The 15369-nt window shown below is 39.0% G+C and overlaps 1 long non-coding RNA gene across 2 annotated transcripts in view; it reads right to left on the reverse strand.

Annotated features, from left to right (window-relative positions):
• LOC137219527 (uncharacterized) overlaps window positions 1-13336 on the reverse strand; it is a 31077-nt gene extending 17741 nt beyond the window's left edge. Inside the window, exon 1 of one of the 2 annotated variants that reach the window (XR_010941160.1) lies at window positions 13220-13336. This is a non-coding gene — a long non-coding RNA (uncharacterized lncRNA). The remainder of the gene's footprint in view (window positions 1-13219) is intronic. The other variant, XR_010941159.1, reaches the window with a different exon arrangement.
• Window positions 13337-15369: the final 2033 nt, after the last annotated feature.

The following is a 15369-nucleotide window of genomic DNA, read 5'->3' on the forward strand; positions in this document are numbered from 1 at the left end:
TTGGATTGGAAGAGTCAACACTGTGAAAATGACTATACTACCCAAAGCAATCTACAGATTCAATGGAATCCCTGTCAAACTACCAATGGCATTTTTCACAGAACTAGAACAAAAAATTTCACAATTTGTATGGAAACACAAAAGACCCCAAATAGCCAAAGCAATCTTGAGAGGGAAAAATGGAGCTGGAGGAATCAGGCTCCCTGACTTCAGACTATACTACAAAGCTACAGTAATAAAGACATTATGGTACTGGCACAAAAACAGAAATATAGATCAATGGAACAAGGTAGAAAGCCCAGAGATAAACCCACGCACATATGGTCACCTTACCTTTGATAAAGGAGGCAAGAATATACAATGGAGAAGAGACAGCCTCTTCGATAAGTGGTGCTGGGAAAACTGGATAGCTACATATAAAAGAATGAAATTAGAACACTCCCTAACACCATACACAAAAATAAACTCAAAAGGAATTAAAGACCTAAATGTAAGGCCAGACACTATAAAAGTCTTAGAGGAAAACATAGGCAGAACACTCTATGACATAAATCACAGCAAGATCCTTTTTGACCCACCTCCTAGAGAAATGGAAGTAAAAACAAAAATAAACAAATGGGACCCAATGAAGTTCCAAAGCTTTTGCACAGCAAAGAAAACCATAAACAATACGAAAAGACTACCCTCAGAATCAGAGAAAATATTTGCAAATGAAGCAACTGATAAAGGATTAATCTCCAAAATTTACAAGCAGCTCATGCAGCTCAATATTAAAAAAACAAACAACCCAATCCAAAAATGGGAAGAAGACCTAAATAGACATTTCTCCAGAGAAGATATACAGATTGCCAACAAACACATGAAAGGATGCTCAACATCATTAATCATTAGAGAAACGCAAATCAAAACTACAATGAGGTATCACCTCACACAAATCAGAATGGCCATCATCAAAAAATCTACAAACAGTAAATGCTGGAGAGGGTGTGAAGAAAAGGGAACCCTCTTGCACTGTTGGTGGGAATGTAAATTGATACAGCCACTATGGAGAACAGTATTGAGGTTCCTTAGAAAACTAAACATAGAACTACCATATGACCCAGCAATCCTACTACAGGGCATATACCCTGAGAAAATGATAATCAAAAAGAGTCATGTACCACAATGTTCATTGCAGCTCTATTTACAATAGCCAGGACATGAAAGCAACCTAAGTGTCCATCAACAGATGAATGGATAAAGAAGATGTGGCACATATATACAATGGAATATCAGTCAGCCATAAGAAGAAACGAAATTGAGTTATATGTAGTGAAGTGGATGGACCTAGAGTCTGTCATACAGAGTGAAGTAAATCAGAAAGAGTAAAACAAATACCGTATGCTAACACATACATGTGGAAACTGAAAATAAAAATGATTCTGAAGAACCTCGGGGCAGGACAGGAATAAAGATGCAGATGTAGAGAAATGACTTGAGGACATGGGGAGGGGGAAGGGTAAACTGAGACAAAGTGAGAGAGTGGCAATGACATATATACACTACCAAATGTAAAATAGATAGTGGGAAGCAGCCACTTAACACAGGGAGATCAGCTCGGTGTTTTGTGTCCACCTAGAGGGGTGGGCTAGGGAGGGTGGGAGGGAGACGCAAGAGGGAAGGGATATGGGGATATATGTATACGTAGAGCTGATTCACTTTGTTATACAGCAGAAACTAACACACCATTGTAAAGCAATTATATTCCAATAAAGATGTTAAAAAAAAGGTAAAAAAACCAAACAAAACCTTATGTAAAGCAGTGTCTGCTTACAAGTAGATGAATATCTTAATGTACCCATTGTTTTTTAATGCATTCTGTTTGGAATGGAAAAAAAAAATCATTTTTAAACAATCTTGGGACTTATCTAAACTTTTTTTTTTCCCAGCTAGACCATTTAAATAAATGATCCAATGTATTAAAAAAAATCCTTTGCCCATTTTTAAAAATTGTATTGTTTGTCTTTTTGTTGTTGAGTTGTAAGAGTTCTTTATAGATTCTGGATACCAGATCCTTATCAGACATATGATTTTGCAAACATTTTCTCCTATTCTGCAGAATGTCTTTTCATATTTTTAATAATATATTTTGATGCACGAAAGTATTTAATTTTGATGAAGTCCACTTTATCTATTTTTCTTTTGTTGTTCATGCATTTGATGTCAAATCTAAGAATCCTTTGCCAAATCTGAGGTTATGAAGATTTACCCTAATGTTTCTTCTAATAGTTTTATAGTTTCAATGGATTGTTGACCCATTTTGAGTTCATTTTTGTATATGATATTAGTAGGGGTACAAGTTTATTGTTTTGCATGGGTTATCCAGTTATCCCAGTACCGTTTGTTGAAAAGGCTATTCTTTCCCCTCATTGAATGATCTTGACATCCTCACTGAAGATCAATTGGCAATAGATGTTTGGGTTTATTTAAGGACTCTTTATTTTTTTTATTTTTTTGCAGTACGTGGGCTTCTCACTGTTGTGGCCTCTCCCGTTGTGGAGCACAGGCTCCGGACGCACAGGCTCAGCGGCCATGGCTCACAGGCCCAGCTGCTTCACGGCATGTGGGATCTTCCTGGACTGGGGCACGAACCCGTGTCCCCTGCATCAGCAGATGGACTCTCAACCACTGTGCCACCATGGAAGCCCTAGGGACTCTTAATTCTATTCCACTGGTCTATAGATCTATCCTTATGTCAGTAGCATACTGTTTTGATTACTGTAGTTTTGTAGCAAGTTTTCAAATTGGGAAACACGTGTTCGCCATACGAATTTGAAGACCATATTTTCCACTTCTGAAAAAAGAAACGGTTATTGGAATTTGGTAGGCATTACATTGAATCTGTAAATTTATTTGGGGAGTATTGCCATCTTAACAATATTGTCTTATATTCCATGAACATGGGATGGCTTTCATCCATTTACATATTCTTTAATTTATGTCAGCTCTATTTCATAGTTTTCAGTGTACAAGTCTTTCACATTCTCAACTAGATTTATCCCTACCTATTTTTTTCCAGTCATAAGTGGAACTGTTTTCCTAATGCCCATTTCAGAGTTTTAATTGCTGGTGTATAGAAACAAAACAGATTTTTGTGTGTTGGTTTTTTACCCTACAACTGTGTTGAAGTTATTAGTTTTAGTAGTTTGTGTGTGTGTGGATTCTATAGGATTTTCTATATATAGAATCATGTCAGCTGCAAATAGATATAGTATTACTTCTTCCTTTCCAATTTGAATGCCTTTCATTTCTTTTTCTTGCCCCAATGCTCTGGCTAGGAATTCCTGTAAATGTTGAATAGCACTGGTGAAAGCAAGCATCTTTTTCTTGTTCAAGATCTTCAACTGAAAGCTTTCAGTCTTTCACCATTGAATATGATGTTCACTGTGAGTTTTTCATAAATGCCCTTTGTCATGTTAGGGAAGTTCCCTTCTATTCCTATTTTGCTGAGAGTTTTTGTCATGAAAGAGTGTTAAATTTTATCAAATGCTATTTCTGCATCTAATAAGATGATCATGTATTTTTTTTTCTTCATCCATCAGTATGATGTGTTACACTGGCTAATTTTCTTATGTTAAACACCATTGCATTCCTGGGATTAATCCCACTTGTAATGGTGTATGTAATCCTTTTAATGTGCTGTTGGATTCTATTTGCTAGTGGATTTTACATGTATATCCATCTTCATTGGTCTATATTTTTTGTGGTATCTTTGTCTGGCTTTGGTATCAGGGTACTGCTGGCTTCATAGAATGTGCTGAATGTAATACACCATATAGAATGTAATGTACAACAGGGTAACTATAGTTAACACTACTTTATGGTATATTTAAAAGTTGTTAAGAGAGTAGATCCTAACAGTCCTCATCACAAGGAAAAAAAACATTTTTTGTATCTATATGAGATGACAGATGTTACCTAAACTTATTGTGGTAATCATTTCACAATATACGTAAGTCAAGTCTCTATGTTGTACACCTTAAACTTATACAGTGCTGTATGTCAATTATATCTCAATAAAACTGAAAAAAAAAAAGAATGCATTGGGAATTTCCTGGCAGTCCAGTGGGACTCTGGGCTTTCACTGCCAAGGGCCTGGGTTCAAACCCTGGTTGGGGAACTAAGAACCCACAAGCCGTGTGGCATGGCCAAAAACAAAACCAAAAAGAATGTGTATTGAGAAGTGTTCCCCCCTCTTTTATCTTTTGAAAGAGTTTAAGTCGGATTGGTTTAATTTTTCTTTAAATGTTTAGTAAAATTCAGCAGTGAAGACATCCAGTTCTGATCTTGTCTTTTTGGGGAAGTTTTTGATTACTAATTCAATTCCTTGTTATATGTCTGTTGAGATTTTCTATTTCTTCTTTAGACAATTTTGATAATTTATGTATTTCTAGGAGTTTGTCCTTTTCACATAGATTATTTAATTGGTTAGCATAAATTCTTCATGAGATTCTCTTATAATCTTTGTAATTTTTATAAGGTCATAATACCTCAGCTTTAATATTTGACCTTAGTTAACTGCAGTCTTCTCACTTTTTTTCTTAGTCAGATTAGGTAGAGGTTTGTCAATTTCGTTGAACTTTTTGAAAAACTAACTTGAGGTTTCACTGATTTCACTGATTCTATTATTTTTCTACTTTCTATTTCATTTATTTCTGCACTAGTCTTTATTATCTCCTTCCTTCTTCTGGTTTTGGGTTTAGTTTGCTCTTCTTTTTATAGTTCCTTAAGGTATAAATTTAGGTTGTTGATTTGAGATCTTTTTTATTTTTAAATGTAGGCATTTATAACCATAAAGTAATCTCTGAGCAGTACTTTTAATACATTTATACATTTTTGTATGTTTTGTTTCAATTTCATTCATCACAAAATATTTTCTAATTTCTTCTTTGGTCCATTGATTGTGTAAGAGTATGTTGTTTAATATCCATGTAATTACAGAATTTCCAGCTTTCTTTTGGTTACTGATTTCTACCTTCATTCCATTGTGGTCCAAGAAGATAGTTTCTATAATTCTGAAGTTTTATAATTTATGGAGAATTGTTTTATGGCCTAACGTGGTTTATCTTAGAGAATGTCCATGTGTAATTGAGAAAAATGTGCATTCTTCTGTTGCTGGGTAGAGTGTTCTGTATATGTATTTTAGATCTAGTTGGTTTATAGTATTGCCCAAGTTCTCTATGACTTACTGATTTTCTGTTTAGATGTTTTATTTGTTATTGAAAAGAGTGCATTGGAGTCTTCAATTATTATTGTAGGACTATTTTCCCCTTCAATTCTGTCAATATTTGTTTCAAAATTGCAGACTCTGTTGTTTGACATGTGTATTGCATACTTATTATATCTTCTTGATGAATTGACCCTTTATCAGTATAAAATGTCCCACTTTGTCTCATACCATTTTTTAAAACTTAAAATCTATTTTTCTGATATTAGAATAGTCACCCCAGCTCTCTTTTCTTTTTCTTTTTTTATAGATATGGTTCCTGTCTTTATGGAATTAATTAATTAATTAATTATTTTTGCTGTGTTGCATCTTCGTTTCTGTGCGAGGGCTTTCTCTATTTGTGGCAAGCGGGGCCACTCTTCATCGCAGTGCGCGGGCCTCTCACTATAGCGGCCTCTCTTGTTGCAGAGCACAGGCTCCAGACACACAGGCTCAGTAGTTGTGGCTCACGGGCCTAGTTGCTCCGCGGCATGTGGGATCTTCCCAGACCAGGGCTCAAACCCGTGTCCCCTGCATTAGCAGGCAGATTCTCAACCACTGCGCCACCAGGGAAGCCCTGCGCCACCAGGGAAACCCCCAGCTCTCTTTTCAATATGACTTACGTGGATCTTTTTCTACTCTTTCCCTTTCAACATATTTGTGTCTTTAGGTCTACGGTGAGTCAGGGCAGTTTATTTTTTTAAACTTTATTAAGCTTTTGAATAGCCAGTAAAGTCACAAGGCTCAAAATTTAAAAGGTATAGAATGATAAACTGTGAAAAGACTCTCATGCTTTTTTCCTTTTCCCTGTACCTTTTCAGAGATATTCTACCCATATGCATCCATATGCATAGAAAGCACATACGTAATTCCCCTTCTTTTTTACGCAAATGATAACATACTATGTAATCTTCTCTGAACAGTGCTTGTTTTCTTCCTTGATGATGTAGGTTAGTAATTATTTCATAACAGCACATAAAGAACTGACTTAACCTTTTGCATAGTCACATAGAATTCTCCTGAATTATTATTGATCCTTTTTTTTTTTTTCCTAACTGATGAGCATTTAAGTACCTTCCTCTTTTTTTGGCTTTTAATATATGAGTTATACTATTTTTCCTAATTTGTGACATTTTTTCTAATCATGGGTAGTCATTTCTGTCATGAGGAAATGTTAATTTTCATAAGGTTAAATCTATCAACATTTTCTGCTTACAGAGGTTTTTGATTTTGCCCTTGTCTTTGTCATATTTAAACCTTTCTTACTCTTGGTTATTAAATACATCATCCCATGATTTTTTTCATTTTTTTTTTTTTTTCCAGTACGCGGGCCTCTCACTGCTGTGGCCTCTCCTGTTGCGGAGCACACGCTCCGGACGCGCAGGGGCAGTGGCCATGGCTCACGGGCCCAGCCGCTCCGCAGCATGTGGGATCTTCCCGGACTGGGGCACGAACCCGTGTCCCCTGCATCGGCAGGCGGACTCTCAACCACTGTGCCACCAGGGAAGCCCTCATTTTTTATTTAAATCTTTTATGTGATGTATTTTTTATTGTGGTAAAAATATACATAACATAAAATTTACTATTTTAACCATTTTAAGTGTACAGTTCAGTGACTTAAGTATATTCACAATATTGTGCGACTATCACATCTATTTCCAGAGGAAATTTCCAGATGCATTTAAATCTTTGGTCCCTGTGGAATTTATTTTGGTATGAGGTATGTGGTATGAATACAACCTTTTCTTTCTCTGATGGTTAGCCAGTTGTCTCAAAATAATTTATTGTGTCTTTTCTGGACTTATCATGTCTATTCATGTGCTGATATTCCGCTGTTTTATGATGAGTTTTAATGTCTGGTAGACCTATTCCCTCGATTATGCTTATTTTTTAGAATGTTTCTGAATGTTCTTGCCTCATAATTTTCCATATAAACAATCTGGATTAAAAAAAAACTTTGTTGGTAATTTTTTCACTAGGATCACATTTAATTTATAAATTAATTTCAGGATAACTGATTTCTTTACAATTTAATTTTCCTATTGGATAATATGCTACATTTTTCTATTTGTTCAGGAATTATTTTGTGTTCTTCAATAGCATTTTATATTTTTGTCACATATCTTTGACACATTTCTTGTTATGTTTATACATAGACGTTTTATTTTTCTGATGTCATGTCGTTCTGGTTATTAGTACTATGTAACATGTTCATTTATTTCTTTGTATTAATTTTGTTTACAACTCTTTTCCTGAGTTCTCCTATTATTTGTAATAATTTTTCTCTGGATTCTTTTGGATTTTTCAAGTAAAAAATTAAATCATCTATAAGTAATGATAATAGAACCCTCCTCTTTGAAATTTTATACCTCATTTCTTTCTCTGGTCTGTTGAAATAAATTTCTAGGCCCAAGACTGAGTCACTCCTGTCTGGATTGCCATGTCAGCAAACCCAAACTTAGATGACTTTTGTGTTCTTGTAAATGTTCCACTTGACCAGAAACTGCAATATCCAGTCAGCCAATCCCCAAACACTAGGCCAATTCTGGGCTCTGTACTTATTTTCTCATTCCTTATTCCTTTTCTATTTTCCTCTTCCTTATTCCTTATTCTTTATCCTATAAAAGATTCCTGCCATCCACTCCATTTTACAATCCTCTGGACCCTTGGAAATGGAGAATGCCCACTTCATGAAGTGTTAAATAAAGTTGGTTTGTGTCACCTAAGTTTCCTTTGTTAATCATATTTAACACAGGTGTAACTGTATTAACCAGTATGTCTAACACTGTTAAATTGTAGTGGTGAAGGTAAAATCATCTGTACTATAAACATTGGTTATAAGTAATCTATGAAACTACCTGTGCCAGTTTCTTTTTAAAGAATAGGTCTTAGACAATTTAACCTATTTTTAAAATCAGGTAATGTGTTATTATTATTATATATATATATATATATATATATATATATATATATATATATATATATATTTGGTCTTTGTCCACTACTCCTGGGACAGAGCTCCTAAAGCCTTTGCAATTTCCTACATAAGCTCTCCAGGGGCATTACAATATTTAATATTTTTCCCAGGTCCTGAAATAGCTCCAGAGCAATAAAAGTGAAATGGGTATCTTTTGTTATTCATAACAAGCCCCTTTGTACCACAGATGAAATTTATGTTCATAAGATGACTTTGGAAAGCTCCTTAGGATGGGAGCTGGTTGTCAGGGGAACCAACCCTGTTAGCAGGTTGGAACTTTCAGTCCCACACTCTGTCATCCTGACAGTGGAGAAGGGCTAGCAACTGAGTTTAATCACCAGTGGCCAATGATTTAATCAATTCTGCCTGTGTAATGAAGTCTCCATAAAAACCCAAAAGGACGGGGTTAGGAGAGCTTCTGGGTTGGTGGACACAAGTAGGTGCTCGGAGGGTAGCACACCTGGAGAAGGCATGCAAACTCTGCCCCCCTTCCTACATACCTGGCCCTATGCAACTTGCCCATCTGGCTGTTCATGAGTTACATTTTTAAAATAAAAAACCAGTGATCTACTATAAACTGATCTCCCATTGTTCTGTGAACTGCTCTAGCAAATTAACCAAACCTGACAAGAAGGTCACGGGAACCTCTGATTTATAGCCAGTCTGTCCGAAGCACAGCTAACAACCTGGACTTTTAACTAGTGTCTGAAGTTGGGGGAGAATAAGGGACTGAACCCTTAACCTGTGGGATCTGACATAAGCTGCAGGTAGACAGTGTTATAATTGAGTTAAATTGTAGGACACCCAGCTGGTATCTGGAAAATGACCAAATTGCTTGGCGTGGGGAAAAGAACTCATACATCTGGTGTCAGAAGTAGTGTGGTAGTAGTGGGAGAGTAGGGGAGAAACACCAGAGTCTGTTTCCATAGCAGGTAATTTATCTGTTTAGATTTTCTTTCTCTCTTGGACTCAGTATTGGTAAATTATATTTTTCTAGAAAATGATCCATTGCATCTCAGTTTTCAATATATTTGTATAAAGTTAAGCAAAATAGTTTTTTGTTTAACTTCCTTTGTAGGTGTGGTTATTTCCTGCTTTTAATCTCTTCTTTTGGGTATTTAGATTTTCAAGGGACGGTTTTGAAAGATTGGAGACACTAGATCATGCTTGTGTGCTGGTGACAGTGATTCAAGTATTTTACTCTCTTTCAGACAAAACACTCTAGAGTAGGAGACAGTTTGTGATCACAAAGCAATGTTTGGTTTTTTGAACAGGGAATTAAATTATTAAAGAGAAAGCAACTGGTCAGAGTTCCGGAAAAGGTAGGAATGAGGGAATTTCCAAAGACGAACAATTTAATGAAGAGAGCTGCAAGAGCTCCATACAGCTGTGACTTAGATCTGTGTGTGGTTGCAAGCTTCCTGATTCCTGGGTTTTGGGTTTTGTTTTTTTTTTCTTGTTTGTTCTCTCTCTCTTTCATTTTTAAAGAAATTTATTAAGCTATTTCTCTTGGACTACAGAAAAGATTCTTTACTATGAACAGGGAGATAAAGTTTCAATTTACAAGAAAACTGAGAAAAATCGCTAGAGAGAAACCGGTGCCACAATTTTTACAAGATCCCAGTTCCTGATTTCCAATTCTCTTCCTAGTGCACTTCTGGAACCCATTAGAACATACAGAAAACGGACCAAATCCAAAAATGACTGAAAGGCTGGGTAAGCGCAGTGTAAATAAGGTCATTTCCATTTCTCCTATACCAACACATCCTGTGTGCCCTGACTTGAGGGCACATGCAAATATACGTCCATAAAATTTTTCCCTTGCAAATTTTTAAGGAACTGAAATTAAACATGATGATATGATACCATCTCCTTTAAATGTTTTAAAATGATTATTTTAAATACAGGACAAAGCTCACCAGTTCAATCAACTTCAATTCTTAATAGAAATGAGTTAATCATAAACCCAGCACTGCCTGAATCTGCTTTAATCCAAGATGCACCTAGAGGAAAGAGTTCTTGTTTTGTCACTGTTTAAGGAATGAAAAGGACATTGTGGCTAGAGCCACTGGCACCCATCCAGCTCCCTGCTCTCCCCTGTCATGTGGGACTCCATGCAGCCTGGTTATGACTGCTCTCGATCTGCTTATAATTCGGCATGGCTGACGCCTGCTTGGGCAAGGCAGGAACAGCTACATCTTCTATGGGGGACTTCCGGCCCTCAGTGGTTGTTAGGCAACTACAAGTGCACAAACAGAGAGCAGATGGGCAGATAGCTTCCTGTGTACCCCTTGCCACCCTGTCACCTGTACAGCTCTCTGAATGTTGACAAGTGCTGTAATGGCAGAAGAGTAGAAGTGCTCTGGGAGCACAGAGGAGCCAGCCTAGATGTAACTACATCTCAAGAAAACCCCCAGCAGATCTCCCTGAATTGCTCCCAGTAGACTCTATGATCCTAACCAGGAAATGATAGCACTGTTGAGTAGGAAAAGGAAAAGGAATTCAGATGGGGGAAGGCACTATGGGAGCAGCTGTTTCCTTACGGAGAAATGTAAATGGGATAATTTTCTTAGAGGCTGGGGTACGAAGGGAGGGTCTGAAGTAGCGAGAGAAGAGTGATTTCTTTTAAATAGCAGAGTTTCCCCTATCCCTTAATTAAGAGGTCAGAGTTCTGTGTGTGGGAGTGGTGGGGGGAGGGTTAGGACAGTGAGGGTAGTGCAGCCTGTGTCCACCTCTCTGCAGTCTGAGGCACAAAAAGGTCCTGGAGCTGTTAGATGCCTGGTGATGCTTCTTAGTTCTGAGACCTCGGGCAAGTTAATTAGCCCCTGTGAGCCTTAGTTTCCTCAATTGCAAAACGAAGGTAGTGTCATTTACTTAATGGGGCTCATGTATAAAGCCAGATTCCCGACATATGTCACAGTGCATGGTGTTTAGCAGGGGGTCTTCCATTGTGTTGACCCTTCCTGCCTCATTAGGCAACCCCACAGGAAGCATGTAGTGTGTGAGGCTGAAATGAGATAATGTATGTAATATTCCTAGTATGGTAGGAATCCTATGATAGGTGCTCAACACATATTTATTCTTGTCTTTCCTTCTAACCAAGTCCTTTTCATCCTCTCACTGACCCACACAGCTCTGCCTACCTATAGCGGTCATCGTCACCACCTTCGTGTTGTAACTTGCCCATGTTGTAATTTACCCTCTTGTTTGGTTCCAATTTCCTCATTATTATAAGTAAACCAAAAGGAATGTCTTTGTGCATAAGATTCTTCTGCATGAAGGTGTTTTTCTTTGGGGTAAATCCCAGAAGTGAAATTACCAAGGAAAAAGTATGAACATTTTAAATGTTTCTGACACATAAGATGGACTACAGAGAAGCTTTATACTTATTTAAAAAGCTGACCATAATATATGAGAGTGCCTGTCACACTGTTCCATTGTCATCAGAGTAGTCTCATTAAAGAAAAACACCTGTGCTAATTTGATAGGCAAAATATGATACCCAGTCTTCTTAATTTGCATTTGTTTGATTACCTGTGAAGACCATTATCTTTCATGTTTATTTATCTTATCTATTTTTTCTTTATGCTTCATCTATTCATACTCTCTGCTCACTCATCAACAATGGTGGTAGTATTTCTCTTATTGATTGGTAAGGGGAAACTGACTTTTTTTGCGGTATGCGGGCCTCTCACTGTTGCGGCCTCTCCCGTTGCGGAGCACAGGCTCCAGACGCGCAGGCTCAGCGGCCATGGCTCACGGGCCCAGCCGCTCCGCGGCATGTAGGATCTTCCCGGACCGGGGCACGAACCCGTGTCCCCTGCATCGGCAGGCGGACTCTCAACCACTGTGCCACCAGGGAGGCCCAAAACTGACTTCTTTTAAAGGTTCTCACAATATTCACCATGTGTAGGAGGTGGAGGTGGATGGGGAGTTTAGGAGAGTGTGCAATCTCTGTGTTGCTGCAATCCCCTTGATTCCCAGAGGAAAACCTTTTCTCTTTTATAAACTGTTGGATCATGATAAAACTGTCAACTATAAAACAAGGAAACAATAGTTTTTTGTGTCTTTTACAGTGTCTATTTGCAAATCTTTCATCAAGATAGAGAAGCACCACATGAGGTACATAGGTACTCTGCGTCCCTAGGTCAGACATTGCTCTGACATAGGGATGCATGTGCTCTGTTTCATTTAATCTCCCAAATGACACCTCAAGTTAAGTGTTATTCTATCCATTTTACACGTGAGGAAGTTGAAGCTCAGAAAGGTAAAGACACTTGTCCCAGAGTATATACGTTTGTCCAAGATTTTATGACCAATATGAGGCAGGACCAGAATTTGTGACCCAGTGGGTCTGACTGCAGAGCTCAGCCCTTCTTTGCAAAGGCAGGGGGGCAGCTCACAAGTCACACACAAGGCAGCACCTGCAGCATTACCGCCGCCCCCCATGAGGAGCTGGAAACAACCGTAACCACAGATAAAGGTCACCGGCAGATGAGAGGCCGGGGTCCCACTTCCCCTGCCTCCCCACCTCTGCGAATGGTGCCACAGCTCAGTTGTCCCTGAATGATGGGGCAATGGCAAGCTGTGCCGACCCCTCACCCCACATGCCCTCCCCAGACTGGGAGGAGAGGAAGGAAGCCGGCTGGGGGATGGGTAGGGGCTGGAGAGAAGGGCCTCAGATCGTGGAGGTTTTTCTGCCAAACAGGAAGCTGGAAAGTGAGACACCGCTCTAACTATTTCAGCAGCGGCAGCCCAGTAAATCTGGGCAAATATCTGCCTTCTGAGGTAAAGGTTTGACGGTGATTTTCCTGTGCTGAGGAACTCGCAGTCACCTCAGAAAGGCCCTAGTCCCTCTTTCCTCCCCCCTCAACTCTCAAAGAAGCTTGAGGAACAGGATGTTGATAGCATGCAAGCCCCAGCTGCCCACCTGTCTCCCCAGCCTCCTACCACAGCTGTGTCGTTCCAGGAGCAGCCCCACCTGTCCTGTTACTCACCGAGAACGAGGCTGATTTGGAGCATCGGGGTCTGGCTGGGGAACCAGCGTCCGCAGAAGCAGTCCGTGACTGCCTGGTGACTGCGTTAGACCTGGGCTCATCCTCTGCCCCGCTCCCCGCCCCTCCCAGCGCCCACTGTCCTCTCAAATCCTCTCAGCACAGCTAGAGTCTCTCCTTGCCTGATGAGTCAAAGGACAAAGTTTTAAAAACAAGAGGTTTTCTTTCTGATGAGAATAATCCATGTTAACTCTATAAAACTGGGAAAACAGAAAATTGTACAGAAGGATAAAAAATCACTTATCACACCTCATAAATCTAGCCATCATAAACATTCTATTTTTCCAGGTTATTGAGATATTATTGACACATAACATATGGAAGTTTAAAGTGCATGACATGATGATTTGATACATGTATGTATTGCAAAATGATTACCACAAAGAGGATAGTTAACAACTCCCTCCCCTCACATAGTGACTCTGTGTGTGTGTGTTGGTAGCATTTAGGATCTATTCTCTTGACAAGTTTCAAGTATATAATACAGTATTGTTAATTATAGTCACCCTGCTGTGTAACAGATCCCCAGAATTTATTCATCCTATCACCCAAAGTTTGTACTTTTTGACCAACGTCTCCCCAACTCCCAGCCCTGGAAATGACCATTCTACTCTCTATTTCTATGAGTTCAGCTTTTTCAGATGCTATGTTTAAGTGAGATGATGCAGTACTTGCCTTTCTCTGTCTGACTTATTTCCCCTAATGTGTGGCCCTCACGTTCCATCCATGTTGTCACAAAAGGTCTGGACGCGCAGGCTCAGCAGCCATGGCTCATGGGCCCAGCCGCTCCACGGCATGTGGGATCCTTCCGGACCGGGGCACGAACCCGTGTCTCCTGCGTCGGCAGGCGGACTCTCAACCACTGCGCCATGAGGGAAGCCCCAATCATAAGCACTTTTGTATAGTTCCTCTGGGTATGTTTTTCTGTGCATTTTAAAATAAAATGAAAAAAAGGTTAACTTTTTAGATAAAGTAGTGGTCTTCAAAGTGTGCTACATGAGATGATCCACTGAAGTATAAGAAGAATGTCTATATATTTTTTTAAGATAAGAAAAAAATGTCCCACGCATAACGTGTAATAAAATTTCCCTGGCACCCCGTCTTGGTCTGTTTGTCAGTTCCGTGTGAATGAATCACCCCGAGAGAAAGTGTGAAGTCCCAAGGCCAAGGTTGAGAGTGGCACTCTCATTTGTTGGGTCAGTTTCAGATGATCGCTCTCTAGGTGGCATAGGCATCACTGAATTAAGCAGCACAGAGTGGTCAAGTTGTTTAAAAAGTTCTCCGGAGAGAACACATGTAAGACAAAGAACAAGAAAAAGACAGAACTGACCCCCTCCTACACCTGATTAAGTTCTTTGTCAGCACATTTATGAGGCAAAACTGATGACCCAATTAAACCGGACAAGAGACTCACCCGAAATTCAAAGTTGTTCAGGTCACCATGATTAGACCTCTCTTACTAGCTGCCCAGTGTATTTCTAACAGACACAAATGTTTGTTGTCACATTGCTTTAAACTAGAAGAATAATGTAAGTAGTCTAAATGTCCCTAGCTTTAATTTTTGAGTTAAAAATTCAAACTCACAAAAAAATCAAGAATACCCTATGAAATATGGATTTGCCTCCACTACTGTTAATGATAAACCTTACTCTAAATGCATACTGAGCCTTGAGGTATCAGCTAATGTTGTCTGAACCATCATGAGCAGCCAGTATTAAGATACTGTTTACTTCGTGGATATGGATATCTCATAGTTTTATAGATTTTAATTTTTGGTGTCTGATTCTAAAAATGCAATTCACAATTAATAAATATACAGGGCTTCCCTGGTGGTGCAGTGGTTGAGAGTCCACCTGCCGATGCAGGGGACACGGGTTCGTGCCCCGGTCCGGGAAGATCCCACATGCCGCGGAGTGGCTGGGCCCGTGAACCATGGCCGCTGAGCCTGCGCGTCCGGAGCCTGTGCTCTGCAACGGTGAGAGACCCACATACTGAAAAAAAAAAAAAAAAAAAAAAAAAATATATATATATATATATATATATATATACACACACACACGGTGGGATTGCCTGCTTACAAGCTTTTAACTTAT

The sequence above is a fragment of the Pseudorca crassidens genome, chromosome 2 (genome assembly GCF_039906515.1).
Source record: "Pseudorca crassidens isolate mPseCra1 chromosome 2, mPseCra1.hap1, whole genome shotgun sequence".
Classification (NCBI taxonomy): Eukaryota; Metazoa; Chordata; class Mammalia; order Artiodactyla; family Delphinidae; genus Pseudorca; species Pseudorca crassidens.